This window comes from Arachis ipaensis, chromosome B08 (assembly GCF_000816755.2).
Source record: "Arachis ipaensis cultivar K30076 chromosome B08, Araip1.1, whole genome shotgun sequence".
Taxonomy (NCBI): Eukaryota; Viridiplantae; Streptophyta; class Magnoliopsida; order Fabales; family Fabaceae; genus Arachis; species Arachis ipaensis.
Window position 1 is genome coordinate 101,904,432 of NC_029792.2, and position 10,513 is coordinate 101,914,944.

General features: G+C 33.9%; 1 long non-coding RNA gene across 1 annotated transcript; it reads left to right on the forward strand.

The window, feature by feature from the left end:
- Positions 958-1,235, forward strand: LOC110265662. Its single transcript, XR_002351854.1, has 2 exons — positions 958-1,091; positions 1,166-1,235. It is a non-coding gene; the product is annotated as an uncharacterized LOC110265662 (long non-coding RNA).

Sequence of the window (10,513 nt, forward strand, 5' to 3'; positions counted from 1 at the left end):
GCTATTTTTATAATTTAAGTTATGTTTTTGTGGCCATTATATATTTGCCACTAATATTATATATTATAATGGTAATTATTATTATTGCCACTAAAAATATTAAAAAAAAACTATGTTTTAGTGAAAATTTTTAATGGCCGTAATACTATGGCTAGTATTATTTTTATTAAAATAACTTTTTCTTAATAATTGTTGGTCAATTGCAAATTTGCAACAGAGGGGGAATGCAATCAGAGGGTGTGACGTGTGAGTGCGAGAAAGGGAAGGGAGAGCTCACTGCGGAAACCCTAAGCTCACTGTCACCGTCGCCACCGTCGTCACCGTCGTCACTGTCATCGCCGCCTTAGGTCATCTCCACCCTCCGAATCGGCGCCTCTGCCTCCCCTGACATCTTCCTCCACCTTGTCCCCTTCCGCTTTTCCAATCTCCGCAACCTCCACGTCGAGGAGCCTCTCCATTCCCCTTCCCCTCGCTCTTCCCGTTTCCGCCGGAGGGCGCTCTCTCAAGGTGCATTGCGTTGCCGACGACACCTCTTCCGCCGAGACCAATCCCGATTCACTTTGCTTATCCAATGCCGGCTTGGCCGCTCTCAGCGAAGGTCTTCCTAGGCTTACATTACGATTGAAATCTGAATCGCTCTCTAGTCATAAGGTACAAGCTCCTTAATCTTCCTCTCATTTATGTTCTTGTGCTCCAATTTGTGTTCTACTGCAATTTTTTTCCATATCTCTTATCAATTTGTGGTTTTATCTGAGTTAATTGTTCTTCCAGATTGGATTCCACTTTTCTTAGTTTTCTATTGATGAACTTATTGCAGGCTAAATCGGTAATTCAGTGATTCAGAAATTCGTTATCAAAATTTTAGGTTTTTCTTCTCTTAGTGATTTAGCAATGCTTTATCAATTTTTGATTCCAATAATTCATTTTTTTTTACTTTGCCCTTCGATTTTCCAAACTTCCTTCAAATTCATCGTAGTTGCGGTATTCGCCATCAGTGATGAGCACACTGAGCTCATCAAGGCCTGCAACATCTTCGGCCGTTTCCTCTTATGGCTACTCTTTAGTTGAGAGCAACCAGCATCAATCTCAATGTTACACTACACACTCTTCATTATCATTTGAGAAATGTATTTTTAGATTAAATACTCGTGTATGTACATCACAGGGACACATGCAACAAGAAACCCCTGGGAAATTGTGGCAGCTAAAGCCATTGAGTACTTGCTTTCTTCTTTCAAAAACGTGAGGACTAAAATGAAGGCCCAAAACCCCGAATCTGAACAAATTAAGCCTTCACTAGTTGCAAGATTTGGCAATATTCTCTTCCACGGGTAAGCAATCCATGTTTGGTTTCCTTTGAGTAATAGATGAAGTTCACATAAGCTAACAGTAGTTATATTTATATCTTGATATGAGTGGTAAATGTTACAATATATGTCAATACACATTTTAAGGTTTCAGTTTGTTGAGTGTGGAGTGTAGAACAATTAATTTGTGCTAATATATATATATTGATCCTAATAGCAGCATTGGTGGTGATGCAAAACAATCTCAATTAATGCTACCTGGTGGTGATGTTGATCCTGATAGCAGCACTCATTAGTTTGACTATATTTGGTTTTGGTGTGACAAGCAAGGGTGGTGGTGTTGAAGTTCCTGGTAAGGTGTATAAAGAGTATCATCTTGAGGATTATTCACCATGGTTGAAACAGAGAATCAAGGATCCTAGATACTGGAACACTATTAGGAGTTGTATTTTCGGCTCCAACACTTGTTCTAATGTTATCAATTGGACCCCTTTGAATTACATGAAGAGGGATATGTCACTAATACAAGTATAATTCATCATTTCATCATTTCATTTATTTCACTCTTGTCAATATTTGTTAGATACAATACTATTTTTTGTATATTTTTGCACTTGATCTTTGGTTCACATGCTAAGTGAAGCTTTTAATAGCTAATTAAAGTTATGAGTTAGTGAAGTAAAAAGCTAAATTATAAAGTTCATTTATAACTCAAATAGAAAAAAGAAGAAGAAGAAGAAGAAGAAAAAGCTAATTTAGAAAGTTCATGTCTCATCGTCAGGTTTTGCACCTTTTTCCCTCACTCTGTCAACTGTATTAATTTGAGAACTATATTTACTGTAATTCACTACTCAAATGTGAAATGAAAATTTAGTTTATGTTTGTTTTGTTTGGACATTGAGTTTTCTAAGCACTAGAAGGATGGGAAGATGAACTCGATTATTTTACCCAACTTCTTGAACAAGACATTTTCAATAACTCTACCTGGAATCAGGTAGGTCCCTACCATTGACACATTTTGAAATGAATAGGTCCCTACCTAGTAATATATATCCTTCTTGAACGAAATTTGAATCAATGGAGAGCTTAAAATCACCTTTCAAGGGTGTTGTAAACAACATTCGTGCAATATATGTTTACTATAAATAAGATTGGTCTTCTGCTATACACTCAACATTTGGGCAAGTTGATTTCTTAGTTATCTTTTCAGAAAATTATAAATAAATAAATAACTATATAGTTAATGACCACTTTGCTTTCTATTTTGATTAACTTCAGGATATTGGCTCCAACTACCTATATTTTCTTTGCTTCTGCACTTTTTGTTATTGCCTTTGGAGAGCAAATCAGTAGAGACACAGGTACCTACTTCATCTTATTCCCCTGCATGCATGTCTCTCTTATTTATATACCATACAAGATATGCAAATTTGTAATCAAGTTTAATTTGAATGTAGATGGAAGTTTGAGTACAGTAGAAACACTGGCTTCTATAGCCATAAGTGGAATCATACACTCAATATTTGGTGGTCAACCTTTTCTCATACTTGGAGTTTCTGAGCCAACCATCATCATATATACTTACTTGTACAACTTTGCCAAAGATAGAGATGGTTTGGGACAACAACTCTTTTTTGGCTTGCTGCATTATGTGTAACCTTTGGCTTTCAGTACTTTATTAAGTTATATGAAGAAGGGTTATTGAACACTTTCTAGTTTAGGGTTGGTTGTTACTGTGAATTATGTGAATTATGGGGATAGTAGTGGTATTTACAATGATCATGATATAAAATACTCATTTAATTTTGATAATTAGCTATGTGCTAATCATTGATGTAACATAAACTTGTAGTATTTGTGTTGTTTAAATTTGTATTATGCTTTATTACTTTTTAAAAAAAATTTGTGTATAAATATTTTAAATTTAATGAAATATTTTATTTTGTAATAATTAATTTTAGGATATTTATATTATATACAATAATAATAATTGTTGGTAAAAATAATTTGAAATTTAAAAAAAAGATAGGTTGTTATTTTTGAAAGAGTATAATTAAAAAAGTCTTAAGATTTTAGCGGCAATAGTAATGACAACTAAAAGTGAATAACATTACAATTCTAGATTTATTTTTAGTGGCCATATAAATTGCCGGTAAAATGGATTTTGGCGGCAATAGTAATGGCCACTAAAAGTGAATGATATTGCAATCTTAGAATTATTTTTGGTGGCCATATAAATTGCCAAGAAAATGGTCGCTGAAAGTTATATACTTTTTGCAACCATTAAAAAGGTCTTTACCGGCAAATATTATAATTGCCACTAAAACCTTTTAGCGACAAAGCATAAGACGGCTAATGTCAAATTGCCGGTACATGTATTAGCGACTATTTTTATTGCCGCTAAAAGCAAAATAAATGGCCGCTAAAAATGATTTTTCTTGTAGTGATATATTGTCATAGTACGCCAACATCATATGATCTCCGAAGATCAAATTGTATTATTTGTTGTGCAACATAAATACCACAATCATCCCTGTAATAGAACATATAAAAAGAAAAAAGATAATATTAGGTGTTTTAAATTTTAATAATATTGTTTCCTAATAATATAAGTTTATGTAGTAATTATTATAATTTTTCACTCATTAATTTATATTAAAATTAGTAAGTAAATCAATTACGAAATTTTTATTTACTTACGAGCCATCTTCTTCTTGTGTAACTTTGAGATCTACCAATTTATAAATAGAAATGGTAGGTAATATCCCAATAGGCAATTTATATGTTCCGTCACCTAAAAGATATTTTAGAAAGGACACCTGAAAGATAGTCATCAACAATAAGTGGTAATCCAAATATGATAAAAAAATATTTTTCAAATATAATCCGTTTTGTTTAAATATCCCACACTTTATTGATTGCTGTTATTCTTGGCTTTTTTCTGTATCTTAGATTTTTTAGAGTCAAGATATACAATTTCTTCATCAGATAGGTTAGCAACCATCAACAACTAGTGAAAATTCATGTGAATTGGAACATAAATATACAATAACAGATGATATTAGATTATAAGATTATTTGTTACAATAAATCACTATTAGCACCATACTTTGATAGTAAATTTTTCTATCAGACATGTTTACCTTTTTAAAATTTTCTGCTTCTCTCATAACATTAGCCTTAATGTAATTCCAAGTTCCCATGAAAATGTTTTTTAGATGCATTATAATTTGCTGTAAAAGACATGTCAATTAGAATTGAGCATACATACCTATATTAATGAAAAAAAATAAACATACCGTAAATGTTGTGGGAAGAAACCACTTGTGGCCATTATTATGAGTTAGCATGGAAGCAATAAGGATAAGGACTTATAGTTATATCAAATCATAAGGTCCAAAATTATATAAAACAAACAATTCAATAAATTTTGCTACAAAATAAAGTCAATTTGAGTACATCTTGGATGAATGTGTAACAAAGCAAAAAAAAAAATACCATACATCATCAATAATAGGTTGTCCAGGTTTTAGCGTCATCAAGGCTTCTCTTCTATAAAACTCGGTTAATTAATAAATAATTAACTCATAAATTAAAATTTATTTTAGAAAATAAGAAATATAATTTTTATGGTTTAATATGATAGAGAAAATTAAAATGAGAATTTTGACACTAATTTTAAAGAATTTGACCCAAGATTGGGTCGAACGAGCCGAACCGGGCGAATTGGGCCCAAGGCCCAACCCATTCAGCCAAGACACATTAAATGAACCATGCTTTCTTCTCTCCTTCAGCAAACCATGCTTTCCTTTCTCCTTTAACCATGGAAGAGAAGAACACTCTTCCAAAAACAAAAACCTAGCTTGATCTTCAAATCCTTGTAACTTTTGATCCGGAGCTCCGATTGTCGCACCGTTTGCGGCTACGTGATCGCGGTATCGAGCTCTACAAAGCCTACAAGGTTGTATAAGAGTTAAGCCACGTTCTCTTTCTTGTCTTCCCAGCCCTTGATTTCGAAATTATTGGGTGAAAGTGTTGAGATTTTGAGTTCTTTGATGTTATAGGATCCAATTAGCATGAAGGAAAAGTTTAGTCTTGCATTTTTTATCCTTGGGTATGGTAAGATTCTCAACCCTAAGTCAAATACTTGAGTTGTTGTGAATAGATATTGAGTTTGTATGTATGAGTGCATATTATGTGTGTTAGGCAAGGTGTATATGAATATTGGAGCTTGATTGAGGTTTTGGAAAGCTTGGAAGTGGAGCAATTGTTGGAAGATATATTGGTGAGGTGTTGAGGTCTTGGGAGCTTAAGGAAAAGTGAAATTGGAAGTGTTCCAGGTTGAGCAAAAAATCGGCCAAGGTATGGTTTCGGTTTCTCATATCTAAAATGTAATGTAATGTGAAAACTTAGGCTAAAGACCCTAAGATAGGAATTGAATTATTGATGTGGTTGATTCATTGGTATGGTTTGCATTATTATGTATGTAGTTAGTGATGTTGGAAGTTGTAGCTTGATTGTGTGATTAACTTGATATCATATTGGGGCTAAGTGGATGTGGTAATTGATATGGGTAATTTATAATGCTTGTTGTGTATCATTGAATTTGGAAAGATTGGGGATTGTGGATGATATTCTTGTTGACGGAGTATGTAATTGGTATATGATATTGATTTGTATGTATAATGGTTGATTAAGTTGTGTATTGTTGGACTTAGATTATTGAGTTGATATCAGTAAAAAAATGGAGGGTTGATGTGTTGTGGATCGAGTAAGGAAGTTGGAATGTGGCTAAGGCTGAATTGGTAATGTTTTGGTTGGTTTTAAAAGGATTTGGAAATGTATGTTTGAAAATTGAGGCTTGTTGGTTTTCGGTGAAAATTGTGATTTTGGCCCAACTTTGGCGGAGCATAACTTAGTCTCCGGACCCCCGATTTGTGTCAAACTTATTTAAAAATAAAATTGGGTCCGAGATGTTTATGCCTTTCAAAGAACGGAAGAAAAATATTTTAAAATGAAGACGTTATGCTCGATCAAAGTTCAGTGCGTAAACTGAAAAATTAGGGCTCAGCAGCTTTTTGTGTTTCAGCATTATATGCGTACGCATACATCCTATACGCGGGCAAAATCGCATGCTCACGCGTACGTGTCGCTCACGCGTACGTGTGACATGGGGATTTTGCATACACAAAATTCTCATGCGCGACCAGTCGATTCTGCCTGGTCCGCATGCGTACGCGAAAAAGAGCAATGTGTACGCGTAATGGGCCAACATGCACGCTCACGCGTACGCGTGACTTGGGATTTCTTTGGCGCTCACGCGTACACATGGCCCACACATATGCGTGACCCTGCTTTTAGCAAATATGATTTTTTGTGTTTTTAAAATCGAATTTCCAACTTCTAAGCCTCCTTTTCATCCTTTAAGTCCTAAATCTTAATAGTATGCCTAGTAGTAAGAAGAAACTAGGGAATGTGGTAACTTGTGGATGAAGTAAGGGGAGGATTAACGATGAATGATGAGTAATGATGTCTGTATGAGTTGCTGAGTATGAGGGTGGAATTACTGTGTGTGTTATAAGCTGGACGACTGTGATAAACATTGAATTATGACTGAGCATGTATATGCATATGATTAATTATTAAAGGATTATGATTGATTGAGAAAGCTTGAATATGTGGTGAGTATGCCGGGGTTGCCTATATGATTAATAAATGAATGTGGTAAATGAATCATGATGGAAAGTGTTGGATGTTAGTATGCTTGTGTTTTCTCTCTGGTTGTAAGGGTAACAAGGCACATATACCCTCTAACGGTGACAGAGCACGGATCCCCTATAATGGTAATAAGACGCAACAGACAGACTGTGCCCGAGTTAGCTACCGGACACGTCAGGTTGGCTTGATAACTGACAGATGAGACTCATCAGCCACTAGGACAAGCATGCATCATATGCATTTTATATATTTGTTTGGTATGATTTGTTTGGAATGCCTAATTGACTGCATAAATACTCGCTACTTGTTTAACTGTTGTATTTACTTCCTGTTTGTGATTTCCTTGCTTGATATAATTGTGTTTGCAATATAAAATTACCGGAGGCAGACGGAAGGTTCGAAGGAATTGGAAATGGGAGTTTTAGTTAGACTGAAGACCCTTATTTAGTTGCCTAATTTCATTCCTCATGGTTTAGTGATGTTTATAAGCTTTAATTATATGTTGGAAGTTCTAGGATTGGCTTCAGCTTTCCCAGGACATTATATGTTAGATATGTGGGCACTGTTACTATGCTGAGAACCTCCGATTCTCACCCATGCGGATTTTATGGTTTATAGATGCAGGATATAAGGCTCTGACGAATGGGAAGATTGATGGTTTAGAATTCACAATAAATTCTCGTTGCAAGTATAGTTTCTAAACCAAGCAATAATCCTTTCGTACAAAAACTTGGTTGCACAAGTAACAAAACTCAATAAAATTTATAACCGAAGTATTGAAACCTCGAGTCGTATCTCAAGGAATTACAGGGAAGTATGAATTATTATTGGTTATGGAAAAAGGTATGTTTTTGGGTCTTTTGAATTAGAGAACAAGTAATTTAAATGGCAAGAAAAATAAATTAATAATTATTAAGAAAACTCTTGGCAAGGTGTAAGAACTGGAAATTCCATCCTAGTTATCCTTATCAGGTGTGATGAGAATTGTTTGTTGCTCCCACTTAGTTAACCCTTACTAAATAAAGGAAAGTCAAATGGACTAATTAATTTGATCCTCAAGTCCTAGTCAACTCATGTGGAAAGACTAGCTTTAGAGCGATCCAAATCAATCAGCAATTCCCAAATCTCAATCTATTGCTGAGTTTGACAACTCAAGTGTTACCAATTACTTAACCAAAGCCAAAAGGGAAAATAAATCATAAATAGAATAAAACAATCATAAATCTGAAATACCTCAAAATATATTAAATAGAATATTCAAATCTAACATAGAAAGTTCATAAACCAATTTGGCAACATAAGTAATTAACGAGTAAAAGCATTAAAGTAACTAAAAGTAAAAGAGAACATAAAATTAAAGTTGGGAACATTGAACCTGATATGAAGAAATAACCATAAAATAAGAGAAATCCTAATTCTAAAACCTGAGAGAGAGGAGAGAGCCTCTCTCTCTCTAGAAAACTACATCTAAAACCTAAAATTGTGAATTATGAATGTTGTATCCATCCTCCTTGTTGATTCTCCCATTCTCTGGCTTATATTCTGTGTTTCTGGGCTTGGATTTGGGCCGAAAAAGGGTCCAAAAATCGTTGAGGGTGACTTCTGCAATTTACTGCACGTGGCGTCCGTCACGCGTGCGCGTGGGTCATGCGTTTGCGTCATTTGGAGTTTTTTGTTGTCACGCGTACGCGTCACTGCCATTTCGCGCTAGGCATGCGTCCGCGTCGTCCACGCGTGCGTGTCGCTGCCTTTTCTTCAAAACTCCAATTTTGTGCTTTCCTTCCATTTTTGTATGTTTCCTTTCTGTCCTCTAAGCCATTCCTGCCTTATAAAGCCTGAAATTACTTAACACACAGATCACGGCATCGAATGGTAATAAAGGATAATTAAATTTAATATTTTTAAAGTATAGTAAACATGTTTTCACATATATCATAAAATAAGGAAGGAATTATAAAACCATGCAATTCATATGAATAAGTGGGTGAAGAATTGATAAAAACACTTAATTGAGCACAAGATGAATCATAAAATAGGGGTTTATCAACCTCTCCACACTTAAACAATAGCATGTCCTCATGCTAAATCCAAGAGAAAAGAATGAAGGTAGAATGGTGGAATCTTATGCAATGCAATCTATTCTAAATGCAAGCTACCTAAATGAATCATGCAATTCTAATTATTATCCACCTATATATATAAAGCTTACATGTGGTTAATTTGATTCATATTTTCAAGGAATCATATATGTACAACCAAGGCCAAATCATATTAAAACACATTCACAATTGAGTTGAGTTAAAGGGATCAACAAACTTGCAAGACAATTTAATAATTAAACATGGATATATGGAAATGAGCTATTGAACCCTCACTGGATTTGTGTTTACTCTCTAGTCACTCAATATTTGGGGTTAATCACTCTATTCTTTTCTATTCATGCTTTCTAAAACTTTGTTCTTCATCTAACCAATCAACAAATATATAATGCATACATACAAACATCATGAGGTCTTTTTCAAGGTTGTAATGGGGCCAAGGTAAAGGTAAGGATATATATAAGGCTAAGTGAGCTATAAATTGAGTCTTTGATTAGTCTAAGATCTCAGCTAACATATACATTCTCTATAAAAATTTAAAATTATCCTGGTCTTCCCAATTTTCTCACTTTTGTGTCACATACTCATGTACCAATTTTATTTATTATTTTTTTATTTTTATCCCATGTGTATTGGTTTTTCTTTTAAACTTACTAATGGGGTAATTTTGTCCCCTTATTTATTTATTTAACTAAAAGAGAGATTTTTTTTTTACATAAACACAACATTTTCAATGCACATGGTATTTTTAATTATTTTGGTTTCGCATGAGCATGCACCCAAATTTCTGTTTATTTTATTAATTTAATCTTTCCTATCAACCCATGTTTCCACGTTTTCCCACACTTAGTGGATACACAATCTCTATCTTAAGCTAACCAAAGATTCAATTTGGAATTTTTAATTTGTTTTATGCTTAAGGCTAGTAATATGGTTATAGAACAGAATAAATAGGGGGTAAAAGGCTCAAGGGGGCTAACAAGAGTGATATAGGAGGTAGGCTTATTTGGGATAAGTGAGCAAAACAAGCAATGGCCTCAATCACATGCAAGTATGTAAATACATTCTATATTAGACATATAGACTGAAACAAAGTAAAGATTGCAAGCATAAAAAAGAAGGGCGAAACAAAAAAAAATGAAATTTATGGTTAAATGTAACCATACAATTAAGCTCAAAAACTCACGGGATGTATGTTCTTTGACTCAAAAACCATATATCAGTTATGTACATCATGCAAGCAGAAATTAAGAGTTTCTATTCAACTCAATGTGAATCTTAGAATGGCTCATATAAAATTTAGTATTTTCTTTGAAAAAATGTTGTCAACTAACCAACATTTATTGCTATATATATATATATATATATATATATATATATATATATATA